At 35.3% G+C, this 15,605-nt stretch overlaps 1 long non-coding RNA gene across 1 annotated transcript; it reads right to left on the bottom strand.

The window, feature by feature from the left end:
* Positions 1 to 748: 748 nt before the first annotated feature.
* LOC130218823 (uncharacterized) lies at positions 749 to 2,326 on the bottom strand. The gene is made up of 6 exons (XR_008835996.1): positions 2,232 to 2,326; positions 1,725 to 1,780; positions 1,332 to 1,601; positions 1,121 to 1,156; positions 970 to 1,011; positions 749 to 833 (listed from the first exon to the last, which is right to left on the bottom strand). It is a non-coding gene; the product is annotated as an uncharacterized LOC130218823 (long non-coding RNA).
* Between the last annotated feature and the right edge of the window lie 13,279 nt (positions 2,327 to 15,605).

Genomic DNA, 15,605 nt, shown 5'->3' with positions numbered 1-15,605 from the left:
GCATGTTTCAAATAGTTACATAATGACAAATGAATTAAAAATTCTTCTTCCATAATTATTTTGTGCTGTGGGAAACATGAAACAATACTTCTTACTACTAACCTAGCCTGATAATTAAAGCAATAGCTAAAAAGTAACTGACAGACCCCAATTATTAATCACAAGCATGCTAAACAACAAGAAAAAAGACAAAATTGAGAATTTTAAATATTATATTTATTAAATACTATTTTGGCATTTATAGACCATTATAGAAGCATTCATAGAATGGATATGTAAAGTATCAATATTACAACTTAAGATTTCAAATAAAGGATGAAAACATACCTCACCTCTATGTATTTTGTTACATAGAACTAAAATAATGTCTATTAATTCTTTTAGAATAGGAAATTGTAGTATGTTAAGAGTTAAACACATCATGCTATTTACATGTCTGATATTAACAGCTGCTGTACAGAAAATGATGCAAGGCTTGACCTACATTTGCTTAAATTTATGTGTAAATGTATGTGTTTCTGTGTTGATTTCTGAAGGTGTGATTAACTGACATCATTTTCACTCTCTGGGTTCAACATTTAGTTTCTGATATTCATTTTTTATGTGAGGTTTTATAAATAATCTTGAAACATTAAAGATAAAGTCATTCAATTCACAATCAGACTTGTTATTCTGTGTATCTGTTATGGAGCTGTGTAAATTCTTGCTTTTTATTTTTACATTTGTTCTCTGGGTGTACACAGCCCACAAGACCACAAGTGAAAGCAAACAGGTTGCGACACAAACACCCGTGATGCTAATTTTAGGCAGACTGGATTCATTTTGCAGATCATCTGTATGACAGAAAGAGGATGAAGAAATTTAGTAAGAGTAAGCAAACAAACAGCTTACATCTAATTTATCTAGTGATATATTTTGTGTGGAGACCCCTGATAAAGAAGGAGTAAGCCAAAGAAAGTGAGTGTATACCTTGTCTTGACTTTTCATGAGTTGTAGGGCTTGTTGATTGTGCTGTGTGAAGAAAAAAACGTTCAATAAGGCTCTCTTAATTCATAGGTTTTAATCTTAATCAAGAAACTAAATTCAAAGAGAAAACTAAGAAAAACGTTCTTCAACATACCTGTGGTTGTTTTTGGTTTATTGCATTGTTTTGAGGCTATGTAAAAAGAAAAATGATAAATATACAATAACATCTTTAAATAAAGACATATTCAAATTTATATATATATATATATATATATATATATATATATATATTATATATATATATATATATATATATATATATATATATATATATATATAATTCATGTTTAAACTGAGAATTTTACCTTTGACAAGCAGTTTAATCTCACATCTTGGTTCTCCATTAATGCAGAGAATATATATTCCTTGGTCTGACTGAGCACATCCATCAATGGAAAGGGGAGAAATCATCATTCAGCTTTACGGTCCTGTTTGTGAAAGAGTCTCCTTTGTTGCTGTCTCCGTAATAGTTCCAGATAACCCTTTCACCCGAACTCTTTTTCCAAAGTGCGTTTACTTGTCCTTGATGCTTGATTCCAGGCAGGACAGCTCAATGGAATCACCCTCGCATTTTACTGTGAGACATTATTGCCAATGGACCTTACATTAATTATTAGGAATCATAAATATAAGATGATGTGGATTATAAATTGTAGTAATTTTTAAAGAAATCAACATTTTTGGTGTAATGTGCTTACTCTCATATGCTGTACTGATTGGAATCAGTAGGATGATGAAGGAAATGCCTGATATCCTGCAGGTAAAAATGTGGATATTTAAGTGCATGCTAAAGAAGTTAATGTAAAACATTTAAATAACATTAATATTTGCTTGTTCTGACTTTGCTTATCCACTAAAATATCGAGTAATATTATTTTTTTAAATATTAATATACTTAATGTTTAATGTATTGAATAGCTTAACATGCAGATTTTTAGAACAACATATACTGTAGATCAAAGCATTTACGTGCACTGAATTTCAGTATCCACTAGTGTGGTTAAATTGAGCAAATAATAAATGCAGGTTCATAAAAAGATATTAAAAACCAATACAAAAATTTAAATACACGTAGAAATAAACAGTCCAAACATATTTAATTAATTGACTTAATATTTATTTTTGCTCAGTTTAAATGGGTTATTTTACGAGGCAAAACGTCGGATCATCGAGCTCTTCTGGAATTCTTGTCAAACAATACTCACTGCATTTCGTTGACATGCGTTCAGATGTCTCCTTCCTGTGTCTGCTTTTAGTTGCGATCAGACTTGTTGCGATCTCTGTCTGTTCAGTTTTCTTTGTAAATCCGAAAGCGTCTTTGCCATTGTTGAGACACGCTGGTATTTTGACACGCTCAAACAAATGACTGTTTAACATAAAACATGCTGGGGATGGCTCAAACATGTGGAGAGGTGAACTCGGAAATAGTCTAAGTTGGAAACTTAACAATATCTTGTTGCTGAGGGGGATTTTTTTTGCCGTTGTTTAGTATCTGCTCAGACGTATTGTCGATATTTTGATTTAAATTATGTATTTGAAAGACTCTGTAAAGCATAACTTTAGTTCATTTGAAAGGAACATATTAATATTTAACCTATAAAAATCACAAACTGGAGCCTAAAAAACAGATTTACGTTAATTCTAAGCTGGTATAGAATAATGTATTTGTGTTAATAGCCTATATAGCTACTGCAATAAATAAATAAACAAATAAAGGGAACACTTAATCAACACAATTTAACTTCAAGTGCTCCCTTTATTTTTTGAGCAGTATCTATCTATCTATCTATCTATCTATCTATCTATCTATCTATTATCTATCTATCTATCTATCTATCTATCTATCTATCTATCTACTATCTATCTATCTATCTATCTATCTATCTATCTATCATAGATCTATCTATCTATCTCTTTCTTTCAAGGTTATTAAAAAAAGATTAATAAAAGTATATAATAATAAGGGGTGAGGGGGGATCAGCCTTTTTCTCTCATATGGTGGCATGAGGACACTACTGTGCTGTTATGGAGTCACTTTTCATTTTCTCCCAAAATGTAATGGAGTTTCTCCATATTTGTGGCTTGCTGGAATTGGGGCAGAATTAGAGATATGTGAGTAAGGTAAGCATCTCTGATGTCCGATATTTGCTGCAGTGAGTGAGGAAATGCAGCTCATCCTCCACAACTCCAGCAGAGCAGTGTGGACCCAGTCTGAGCTCTGGGCTCCTCCAGCTGCGCTTGTGTCAGCCTGTCTCCACACTCAGATGGTGTGCACAGACAGTACCCGGCTCATCAACTTTCTTTGACTGGGGCTCTTAATGTTGATCAGGTATGGGGCCAGGTTCATAACCCAACAACAACAACAACCAGGTTAATCTGGTTGAAGCGTACCAATTTGGTTTTTAACTTTAATTTGCCAATTGAGTTTATATTCCTCCTGGGTAATCTTTTCTATTTCTTTGGTCTTTAGATGTTGGGTTTGTTGAATTAAGTTGGCGTTTTTTCATCAGGTAGTTTTTTTTTCCCCTAGTAAATACTGAAGCTGTGTTTTTATTGTCTAACTCAGTGAATAGTGGGTAAATGCTCTAGTTTGGGGTAGAATGTTTCTCGGATGTTCTGATAGTTTGTGCAGCAGGTGAGGAAGTGTTCCTTTGTTCTCCACCTCTGCCTGGGCACAGTGTGGGCTCTCTTTGAGTTGCCAGTTCTGTCTGTATCGGCCCATCTCTACAGTCAGACTGTGAGCACTCAGCCTGTATTTGGCCATTGTTGTTCTTAATTTACTGTCCTTTACTGCGTTCAGATATGTTGCTGTGGTATAATATCTATTTAGGTCTAAATAACATTGAAGTTTACTTTGTTTTCCAGCTGCTTCATTCCGAGTAAATCAGATACTCTTGTTTTGGTGCATATATCATCTGATTGGGCTTAATTCTGTGGATGAGCATGTCCGTGTCCTGATGCTGCCTGCTATTAGTCATATTTGCTATGTTGGTTTGGGTTTGCAGCTTCAGGATCATCTGGATCAGGGGGCATTTTTCAATGTCCCTTTCTTGGGTTTTGAGGGCTTTTAAAATGATAAGAGTTGGAGTCCACTCATTTTTATGTGTTTCCAAAATGTTGACGGCTCATTTCTCAATGCACATGAGTAAAGGATACTGGCCTAATTCTGCACTGCATGCATTGCAGGGTGTGTTCCTCTGTACCCTGAGGATGCTCCTATGCATGTAGGATTTTCAATTGCATTCTTATCCCACTTATCAAACTCATGACTGAGGAGAGGACCCCAAACCTCACTCACGTATAGCACTATAGGTTCAATCCCTGACTGGAAAATTTTGAGCCAGATTCGAACTGGAATTTGCTATTTGTGTTGATTTTTTTAATGGTGTAAAAGGCCCCTTTTGCTTTCTCTTTCAGTTTATTTACAGCCAGATTTAGTTTTTCATTAGGACTTATTTTCAACCCAAGGTATGTGTAGCTTGTGGCAAGTTAAATTCTTGTCATACCAAGGGTGAAACCAGGGACGTCGCTAGACCCCAATTTACTGGGGCACGTGCCCCAGTAAAAATCTCAAGTGCTCCAGTAAATGCATTGAGATATGATTACTTCATATGCAAGTGTATTCATTAAGAGTGGTAATTCTGAATAAAGATGTTATTCTCTATGTGCGAACCAACGCAGGTGAAAGCAATGTGTTTAATCAAAAAGCAAACTGACGCTCTCTGCATGTGCGCAGAGAAACCCGCGCGCCTCTCGCATGCGCTGCTCTTCTGCCGGTGCGAGTCCCGGTAGTTAACATGCGCGCCAAAAAAGCAGGCTACTTGCTTGTCACGCACCGCTCATGCGTTGTACAACCGGCGTAACAGCCTTTTTTGTTTAGCTAGTCGACAAAACTAAAGTTTAAACAATATGGGGGATCTTAATAAGCATGCCTCCTGATAGATTTTTTTTGTATAAAGCAAAAAGGAGGGATGAGGAGTCAGAGAGGTAAAGACTTAATACACCTAATTGTCTGCCATGTGTCAAGTCTAAGACAACAGATTATTCTATAAAACATCTTTTGTTGTATTTTATTGACTTGTCTATAGAATTTCATTCAAATGAAATTAATATTCATGCAAAGATTTCTTAAATGATCTAAACATTATTTTCCAGTTACATTTTAGATTATTTAGAATATTAATTGTGTAATAACAAGAATACTTTTATTTATAATAAATATTTATAAAAATATTTATAAAAATATAATAGAGCTTTATGTCTAGCAACGCCCCTGGGTGAAACTGTGTTTATTTCCCTTACATTTGTTTTTTTTCTGCAATATTAGGGTTTTGGATTTCTTTGGGTTAACGGTCAAGGCGCAGGTCAGACAGAAGCTGTGCGGGATATCCAGCTGCTGCTGTAGACCCTTATCTGTTGGCAACAGCAGCACCAGATAATTTGCAAACAGCAGGAACTTTACACTGGAGTCGTATAGTGTGAGACCCGCTTTGCCAATTGATTGATGTAAATATTGAAGAGGGTTGGTGACAGTGGACAGCCCTGTCTCACCCCCCGCCCCTGCGTGAAGAATTCTGTTCACTTATTTCCTATTTTAATTGCGCACCAATTGTTTGAATACATTTTTTTAATGCTGTATGTTTTACCGCCAGTACCTGATTCTAGAAGTTTAGACAGCAGACCTTCATGCCAAATTGAATCAAATGCTTTCTGAAAATCTACAAAGCAAGCAAATATTTTGTTTTTGTTTTGATTGAGGTATTTGTCAATCAGAGTCTGAAGGGTGAAGATATGGTCTGATGTTCTGTAATTTGCAGAAACCCAATCTGACTTTTGCTGAAGACATTTTGCTCTGTAAGGAACCCCATGAGTGTTGATGATGCTGCAGAAACAGCTTCCCCAGATTACTGCTCACACAGATTGCCTCTGTAAATATTAGGGTCTGATTTGTCTCCACGTTATTAATTCTTTATTCCATATGTCAGGAAAATGACCAACACGCAGAACCAAATTAAACAGTTTCGTTATAAGCCAAGTTGAATAAGTGAATTTATGTTTTTTAATCATTTCATTAAGGATTACCGCCTGGACCACTTGCCTTTTTTGTTGGTAGGACTTGTATTTTTTCTGTTAGCTTCTTTTTCTGTGATTGGATAGTCTAACGGATTTTGGTATTTGCCAAATATTTGCTCTGTGTGGGTTAATTTATTATATATAAATGCGATTGTTCAATACTCATGTTTATTTTCTAAACAGTTTTATCAAAGTGGTTTTTCCAGGTGTCTCAATTTTGTATTGTTAGTTGTTTTTTTTTTTTATTAAGGGGGTTCCAGTTGGTCCAGAAATTGGTCTCAAAGATGTTTTACTTATATAGAGATTCTGATAGAGGAAGTAAAGAGTACATAAGAATATGTCCTTTTTTTTCGTTTGATTGAGCTGATTGTCGATTTGAGCCAGATATGAGATTCTTCTTTTTAATTAATTTATGTATTATCGATTTCCAGTTTGTGCCAGATTATCGTGCCTCCCGAATCTCTACCATGTTTAACTTTTTCATGTTTTTTTAGATGAAATGGATATTTCACTGTATCCTCTGGAACAAAGAGTGACCTCATCAGTTCTGCGCCATGTTTCCTGGAGTATTAGAATGTCTATGTTGGAAAGGGTATTTTTATTTTTTTTTTTTAAATCCAAGGTGTTAACTTTACACTTAAGACTAGATTAGGTAGCACCCTGGATATTCCACAATGAGTTGGTCAGCGGTTTCATTTTGTCAACAAAATTTAACATTCCTCCTGAATAGAACCTATCCATATTAAAACCATAAAATGCCTAAATATCGTATATAGTCATTTATATTATCAAGATTATCTAGTCCAAGGCAATTTTGAGTATTTTACAACTATTCCATCAGGCGTGTGCAGATTAAACTAAGCATGTGTTTGATCTCTCTCATACTGGTGCTGTGTGTGTCCACTGGCTGTTTCAGCGCTGCAGCATAGCTCAGTTTTGCCCTGTTCTTGTCTGGACTGCTGGTGTTGTCACCCATCACTGGGGCTTCTCTGAGTACAAGCTTTGCTGGTGGTGTGGTGTTATTACAAGATCCTGCCGTTGTTGATGAGGGTGGTGGGGCATTGGGCGTGGGCACTGAGGGTGTAGGCATGTAGGCATCCGTTTACACTTATTTTGATCCTCCCAAGATAACCAGAATCCGTGATCGGAAATCTAACTATCTACCCATTTTGCACTGCTTGTTCTGTGTGTGCGAAACTGCCAACACTCTCACAAGATCTGCAGACTCACAGAGACGCGCCTTTTTGGGACTTAAAAGGCATCTGGGTGGGGGTTCTCTCTTTAAATGTCTGGGATTCGGTTTTGCTTTCTTTCCAAAGCAGTTCAAGAGTTCACACTTAACTCATAACTAAAAAGCTTGTTTGGTATGCCTGTCCCAGTAGAAAGCCCCGAGCTGAAAGGATCCTCGAGTCCAGGGCTCCCTCCCGCAGCTAAGGGCCAAGGTGAACTTCCTGAGAGCGAGATGTCTAGTATAAGTGGTCTACTTCTAATGTAGAGCGTATTTAGGCTTTGAGAGGAAACCGGGGGAACACTGCGCGGACACGGGGAGAACGTGCCAGCTCCGCACAGAAAACACCAGATGCTCCAGCAAGGAGCCAGAGCCATTGGAATTCCTGCTGGTCGCTTGGCCACTGAGCCACCTATTCTGGGTAAAGGTGGAAGAAGGGGAGGAGGGGGGTTTCTTAAAGATGAAGATAGTTGTAGAGAGAAAAAGAGGGTGTATATAGGAACTTAGGATCCTTTGATTGAAGGATTGTGATTAGATAATATGAGCCAGCTGGGTTAATCATGAGCGCGTATTCCTCTCGAAATAAGTTTAATATATTAAACTTCACTTGTTAACAATTTAAAATTTGCATTACCCTTTTATTTAACCCTATAATAATAATAATAGATTTTGGTGACACGGGTGGCGCAGTTGGTAGCACGTTCGCATCACAGCAAGAAGGTCGCTGGTTCGAGCCTCAGCTGGGTCAGTTGGCATTTCTGTGTGTTGTTTGCATGTTCTTACAGTGTTCGCGTGGGTTTCCTCCTGGTGCTCCAATTTCCAAAGTCCAACGACATGCGCTGTGTCCGAAACCGCAGTAGGTACTGCATTTGAATTTAAATGTACTACTCGGCCGTTAGAAAATTACGTTCTATACAGTTGGAATGTAAGAAGTATGAATGGATTTTGGATGTACTACATCCGCCATCTTGTCATGGTTACGTGACCTACCTGCATTAGTTGCGTCATTTCTCTCCCATTCATAAATTCTCTTGCGGGGGCATAATGGGATAGCGCAGCAGTGCATGGGATGCGCACTTCAGAATGTCGCCGGAAGTAGAAGTCATCCGGGTATTTCTCGCATACTGATTTTCGAATGCTATGAATTCGGACATACTACTCGGCTCGCATATGGATTTTAGCGTACTGTATACTGGAAGTATGCAGTTACAGACGCAGCAATGTAGTATAGGTGAATGGAGTAAGCTAAAATTGACCATAGTGTATGAGGGTGTATGGATGTTTCCAAGTGATGGGTTGCGGCTGAAAGGGCATCCGCTGCGTAAAACATATGCTGGATGAGTTGGCGGTTCATTCCGCTGTGGCGACCCCAGATTAATAAAGGGACTAAGCCGAAAAGAATGAATAATAGATTATTTTGGCTTCACAGCTGACAGCATTAATCTAATCTATTTAATGTATTCAATTTAATCTAAACAAATCAGGAAAAGCTAAATACTCGGAGAGGATGAAATGACATCTCAACTGGGTGGAAAATATTTATACACCATTAGTAATGGTTAATCTGCTCATTTACCTTATTTAAATATTCTACCCTTTTATTCTTGTATTATGTTTTTTTTTTTTACAGATATTGTCTATTTTAATCCATTTTTCCCATCATTTATTTCTCATTTACTATATATTTTATAAATTTGATGTCAATATATTACATAGCCTATTCTTTAGTTATAGTTTCATTCTTTATTATTAGTGAATACCTGCTTGCCATCTGTATTTTTATGTAACGCTTTGATGCTTTTAAGTTTCTAAGATTACAGAAAATAATGTGCTGTTGGTAGAGTTGAACAGTTATAATTACTTTAGGTATGAACAGTGCCCTCTAATGGCCATACTACTGTTTGCCATTATGTTTAATTCTTGACTAACAAGGACATTCTGGTTATAATAGCAATTTACAAGACATGTACAGTGTATAGGCATTATAAAAACCACATTAGTGATGATATCATCACTAAATCACCAAAAAAGACTTATTTTGCTACTTGTTTTTTTTATCCTGCATGGCATCAAATCATTGGTCCACATTACATTCAACAGCAAACATATTCAAAATGTTCTGTACTCCGTAGCAGCCTGAAGTTTAATTATGCAAAATTTTTTTAAAATAAAAATCACTGGAATGTTATTTCAAGAACACCCATGAAAAAGTCATTTTTAAATAAATATCCACTCCTCCCTAATGGCATGACACATTGCATTTAAAAGTTGTGGTTGCACAACAAGTGATGGATTGACTAGTTTCATATTTGTTACTTAACAGCTAAATAAATTACACTCAGAAACTGGTAGTAATTTTCACTTATAACAAATGCAACAAACAGTCAATATTCCAAGAGAGAGAGAGTCCAAAATACAAAATGCAGTAAATCCAAGACATGGATATTTTAGACATTTTAGCTGGTTTCTAGAGCTGTCCATTGAACTCGAAACCTGCTCTGCTCTGCTTCCCAAGTCTGGTGCCATTTGTGGTAAGCTACCAAGCAAACCAGTCAGGCCAGAAAAGCTGTGCAGAGCATTTGTTTTACATGCAAATTCAGACATGTATGAGTACATATATCTTGGTTCTCAAAAATGTACCCCAGTGCACAATTTTACAATGACCCTGTGTTGGTACAAATGTCTAACAGCAACAAAAATATATGGTCATTTGCTGCTGTACCAGAAATATTAAGAACATGCTATTATCCAGCCTTTTTATCATTGTACAAAATGAGCAAAGGTTAAAGCGTGTCTTTTCACTTAATACGTGCATATACTGTGTCCTGTGTGGGATGATGATGATGATGATGTCCTCTGTTTTTTGGAATTTTGTTTATGTTTACAGACGCATATGTAATTTCATCAGCTTCATTGCCCTGAAACAACACAGGTATGTACTGTAAGTTGCACAAAAACCTTTGTAAGACTTGTATAACTATATAAATATAAAATGTTCTCAGTATTTCTATTCAAGTAGGTTTAATTCTTTATTATTGGAGAATACCTGCTTGCCCTCTGTGTTTTGATGTAATGGCTTTGATGCTTTCAAGTTTCCTAGGATTAAAGAAAATAAAAATGTGCTGTTGGTACACTAGAACAGTTATAATTACTTTAGGTATTTAGAACTCTGCCATGCACTCACCTTTTTTTGGTCTTTTTAATCTCCAGCACATGCACACATTTGACATCAGTGACAATAGTAGAAGCACAAATAGCACAGGCAGCCATATCATGATATAGAAATGACTGACTTCTGTTTTTTTCCCCTCATTATTCTCTGCATTTTAATACATATAAGAGAAAAATTGAAAAAATTATAATGTGAATCATAAATGGAACACATTTAATTGCAGTTGCAATATGTATGCATACATTTTTAATATTTCCCAAATTATGTTGAACAGCAAAGGAATTGTCACAGTATGTCTGATAATATTTTTTCTTCTGGAGAAAGTCTTATTTGTTTTATTTCGGCTAGAATAAAAGCAGTTTTTTAAGCTATATTTTTTCAATAGTCTACAGAACAAACCATCGTTATATAATAACTTGCCTAATTACCTTAACCTGCTAACCTAATTAACCCAGTTAAGCCTTTAAATGTCACTTTAAAGTGTATAGAAGTATCTTGAAAAATATCTAGTCAAATATTATTTACTGTCATCATGGCAATAAATTAGTTATTAACAATGAATTATTAAAACTATTATGCGTTAAAAAGAAATTAGGGAAAAAATAAACTAATAGGCTTATAATTCTGACTTCAACTGTATATACAGTATAATTGTATATACAAACGTAATCAAATTCTCCTGTTACTTTTTATCTAAGGATGTTAAATATTAATGTATGGCAGCACGGTGGCGCAGTGGGTAGCACAATCACCTCACAGCAAGAAGGTCGCTGGTTCAAGCCCCCGCTGGGTCGGTTGGCATCTCTGTGTGGAGTTTGCATGTTCTCCCCGTGCTCATGTGGGTTTCCTCTGGCTGCTCCAGTTTTCCCCACAGTCCAAATGTGGTACAGGTTAATTGGGTAAGCTAAAATTGTCTGTAGTGTATGTGTGTGAATGAGTGTGTATGGGTGTTTCCCAGTGATGGAACATAAGCTGGATAAGTTGGCGGTTCATTCTGCTGTGTCGACCCCAGATTAATAAAGGGACTAAGCTGAAAAGAAAATGAATGAATGAATTAAATATTTATATTAAATCCCTTCCAGAATCACAGTCAAATCTGTCTCAGTCAAGTCAAGTCACTTATTTATATATTATACTTTATACAATACAGATTGTTAAATAATAATAATTGATAATGTCATTTTCAAATACGGGACAAACTAGATTCAATAGGAGACAATAATATTAATAATCAGCTATTTTCCCTCCTTTCAGTGTTGGTTTAGCGATTTAGTCACAGTTGCTAGGAGTCAAAATTAATAATCAGGAATTACTGTTAAACTATTGTTTATGTTGTTTGTATTTTCATATATATATATATATATATATATATATATATATATATATATATATATATATATTAAATAGAAAGCTTATACTATTATTACTGCTATTATGTGTTAATTATATACTTGTTACATGATGCAATGTTTAAGACGTCATATCCTAGTTGCTGTGCATCAAGTAACAGTTTTTGCTTAGTTATTTAATGTTTAATGATTATAATAATTATATAATTGTATAATGAGGTTTGTTCCTGTCTGGGAGCACAAAATGCAGGAATCAAAAAGCAATGTAATGATTTGGATGATTTTGTCATGTCAGGCTGCTGCTTTGAATAGATCATACATGTTCAAGCTTGAATAATATGGAATGCCATTAAAGTGGTGATATTATAAGTCTGTCTAATTATGAACCCATCTGTTTAACTCAATATAGTTCAAATTATTTATCCAATGAATACTCGCATCTCATATGCTATTCATGTTTTAATTTTTCACATTTGGTCATTTATTTTACTTAAATTTATTTCAAGAACAGTGCCAAAAGTCATTCATTTATTCATGTTCTTTTCAGCTTAGTCCCTTTATTCATCCGGAGTCGCCACAGCAGAATGAACCGCCAACTTATCCAGCACATGTTTTACGCAGCGGATGCCCTTCCAGCTGCAACCCATCACTGGGAAACACCCATACATACTCATTTACACACATACACTACAGCAAATTTAGCTTATTCAATTCACCAATACCACATGTCTTTGGACTGTGGGGGAAACCGGAAAACCTGAAGGAAACCCATGCAAACATGAGGAGAACATGCAAACTCCACACAGAAATGCCAACTGACCCAGCCGAGGCTCGAACCAGCTACCTTCTTGCTGTGAGGTAACAGTGCTACACACTGTGTTACTGCACTGCCCTAGTGCCAAAATATGTTGTGGAATTATCAGAAATGCTTACCTTCGTAATCCAGTTTTGTGCAGGTATACTGAATTTTATAGTCCAAGCAGCAGAAGAGCAGAAGATCCTCTTCAGTGATGTTGAGCAGAAGCAGAGAGTGAGTGTTTGTGGATGAACTGACAGATCTGATACGTCCTGAGTAATTTGGGTGAATATAAGAGGGTCCTAATTTGAACTCTGGTCCATAGTTATTGTCAACCCTCATAATTCTGATAAATGTTTGGTTTCCATCAGTAATGATCCAGTTAATCTCTCTATCATCTTTAATACTGCAGGGGAGTGTCGTGTTTCCTCCTTTATGCACTTTCACTGATGATCCTTGATTTAGAAATATTAAAACAACACTGACACCTGAGGATTAAACATCAGCAATTATTACAAAATAAATTAACTTTCTTTACCTGTTTATTTTTGTCTAATTGCTGCAACAGATAAAAAGCAAACGGATATACTGCAATAGCATCATTAAAGCATTCTTACGGTAACAAAAAAAAATACAGTATGTATTACCTGCTTGCAGTTTTTAAAATGTATTATATTATTATAGTCTTCTGTTATCTAAATGAGCAATATTTAAAAAAATCAATACAATTTTGAAGTGTTTTAACTCACATGTATGTGTAAAATGATACAAAAGAGCTGAAATCCACTTATACTGATATTTGACCAGTTTATGCACTTTTCTATATTTGGGTAATATTGGGTTTACCAGTAAAGTGGGGAAATCTGAAAATATTGCTTCAAATAAAACTCCAAAGCTTACTCAAAGAAGAGTTCCAATCTCAACCTCTTTTTTATCAGCACATTTGCAGAAGCAACCATAAAAGCTAATGCTTTTTTCATTTGTTGCTAATTTTACAGAACAGTAGATGTTGCTGAAATATGCTCATCTATAATTGTTCATATATGCAAGCAAAAGAAGACATATTGCTTTAATATACTCACCCATCAACCCTGACAGCATCATTTTTTTTCTGAACTTCTTTCTCGGTAGTTGTTAGCAGAATTGAAATGAAAAGCTACTTGTGACCTTTTCCTGTTGGTTGTATTTTTTTTTTTACGTCATAGATACTCTTGGCTCACCAATAGGAAACGACCGTGCAGGAACAGACACATGTGCAGAGATGTGAATTAACGTTCAGGCAATCTCTTTTATTAGAGTCCTACTGACCAGTGCATTTTTTTGTGCAATTTGTTGACAAAAGAGTTCATCATATGAAAAATAATTTTGTCATTTTTACGCAGTTTTTTTTCAAAATGTATTTTGTCTTGTGGTGAAAAGTAGGAAATCAGTCAGTCAACAGAAGAAGGAAAGTCTGAAACAATATGAAGTAAATGCTTGTAGTTGTTATTTTTTGGGTGTTGACTTTTAATATAATATATTTGTTGAGTATTTTGGGAAAACAACACATTCATGGACTTCAAAATCAACTCATACAACATGATCAGATAATATCATTTAAACAAAGCACTAGTTGCATGATCCTTTTTGTGAAAAGAAAAGAAAGACATAGATGACTTCTAATGTGTTTAGCACACTATTTTACACTAGTTTACAAACCTCAGTTTCTATTCAAATTCACAATGTTTTTGAAATGTAAACAACACATTGCATTGCAGGGTAAATAATACGCCATTGTGAAATGTTACTGAGCATGACTGAAGTGCAGTTTGAGTTCAAAGCAAAAATGGATCTCTTCTTAAGTGGTTGTGGTGGCAAATCTCTTAGGACAAATATAAAAGATTGTCAGAAAAACATAAGCTAAATTTTGATACATTAAATATTTCAGTTAAAAAGTTGATCCAAATGAATTAATCACAGTGTAAGACCATGGCAGCTACAAGGATTTTATCACAGAATAATGAATTATCACTGACAATGAATAAGTTTGTCTCGGATATCCACTTGTTTTGTCTTCTGCAGCATTTCCTGTAAAATTCTGTTGTGTCCGTGAATAAAAGTGAAAGCAAAAACACATATGTGTAACTTTGTGTAAAACTGTCTGTGCCAAGAGACTCAAAAATGCAAAATATTAAAATGGCATCTTAGACACACTGCATTCTTTTCTTTATTTGTATTTTTTTGTGTTGATTATAATGGTCCTAAAGTGCATACATAACACATGTGGAAATGTGGTCTAGCTCTTATGAAATGTGCCCCTGAGTATCAGGAAATCCATTTGTCTTTAACCCCTATAGCTAGACTTCCGGAGAAAGTGTTTAAATTACTGTGTTAAAAGGGTAAACATCCTGAGGTGCACATTTAGTTGTAAATTAAATTGTAACATATTTTCTTCAGTGAATTTAAAAGATTTAAATATGTAAAAAAGTTGATATTAAATAATCTCTTATTGATTAAATATTTAAATACATCTTATTGATTATCCAATAAACAATGTTATTTGCTGTTGCACTAATGTTTCTTCTTTTGTTCTTGTATACACCCTGTATGAAAATTTGTGTCAATTCCAAAAGGTTACACATACTGTATGTCCATTGAGAAAAATAAAAATAAAAATTGTGGCTCAGTGGTTAGCTCTGTCGCCTCACAGCAAGAAAGTCATTGGTTCGAGTTCAGGGTCAGTTGGCATTTCTGTGTGAAGATTGCATGTTCTCCACTTGTTGGTGTGGCTTTCCTCCACAATACAAAGACATATGGTACTGGTGAATTGAATAAACTAAATTGACCATAGTGTATGTGCATGAATATGAGAGTGCGGCTGGATGGGCATCTGCTGTGTAAAACATTTGCTGGATAATTTGGCAGTTCATTCCGCTGTGGAGAATCCTGATTAATAAAGAAACCAAGCCAAAGGAAAATGAA

The sequence above is a fragment of the Danio aesculapii genome, chromosome 24 (genome assembly GCF_903798145.1).
Source record: "Danio aesculapii chromosome 24, fDanAes4.1, whole genome shotgun sequence".
Classification (NCBI taxonomy): domain Eukaryota; kingdom Metazoa; phylum Chordata; class Actinopteri; order Cypriniformes; family Danionidae; genus Danio; species Danio aesculapii.
This window is presented reverse-complemented; position numbering and strand designations above follow the sequence as displayed.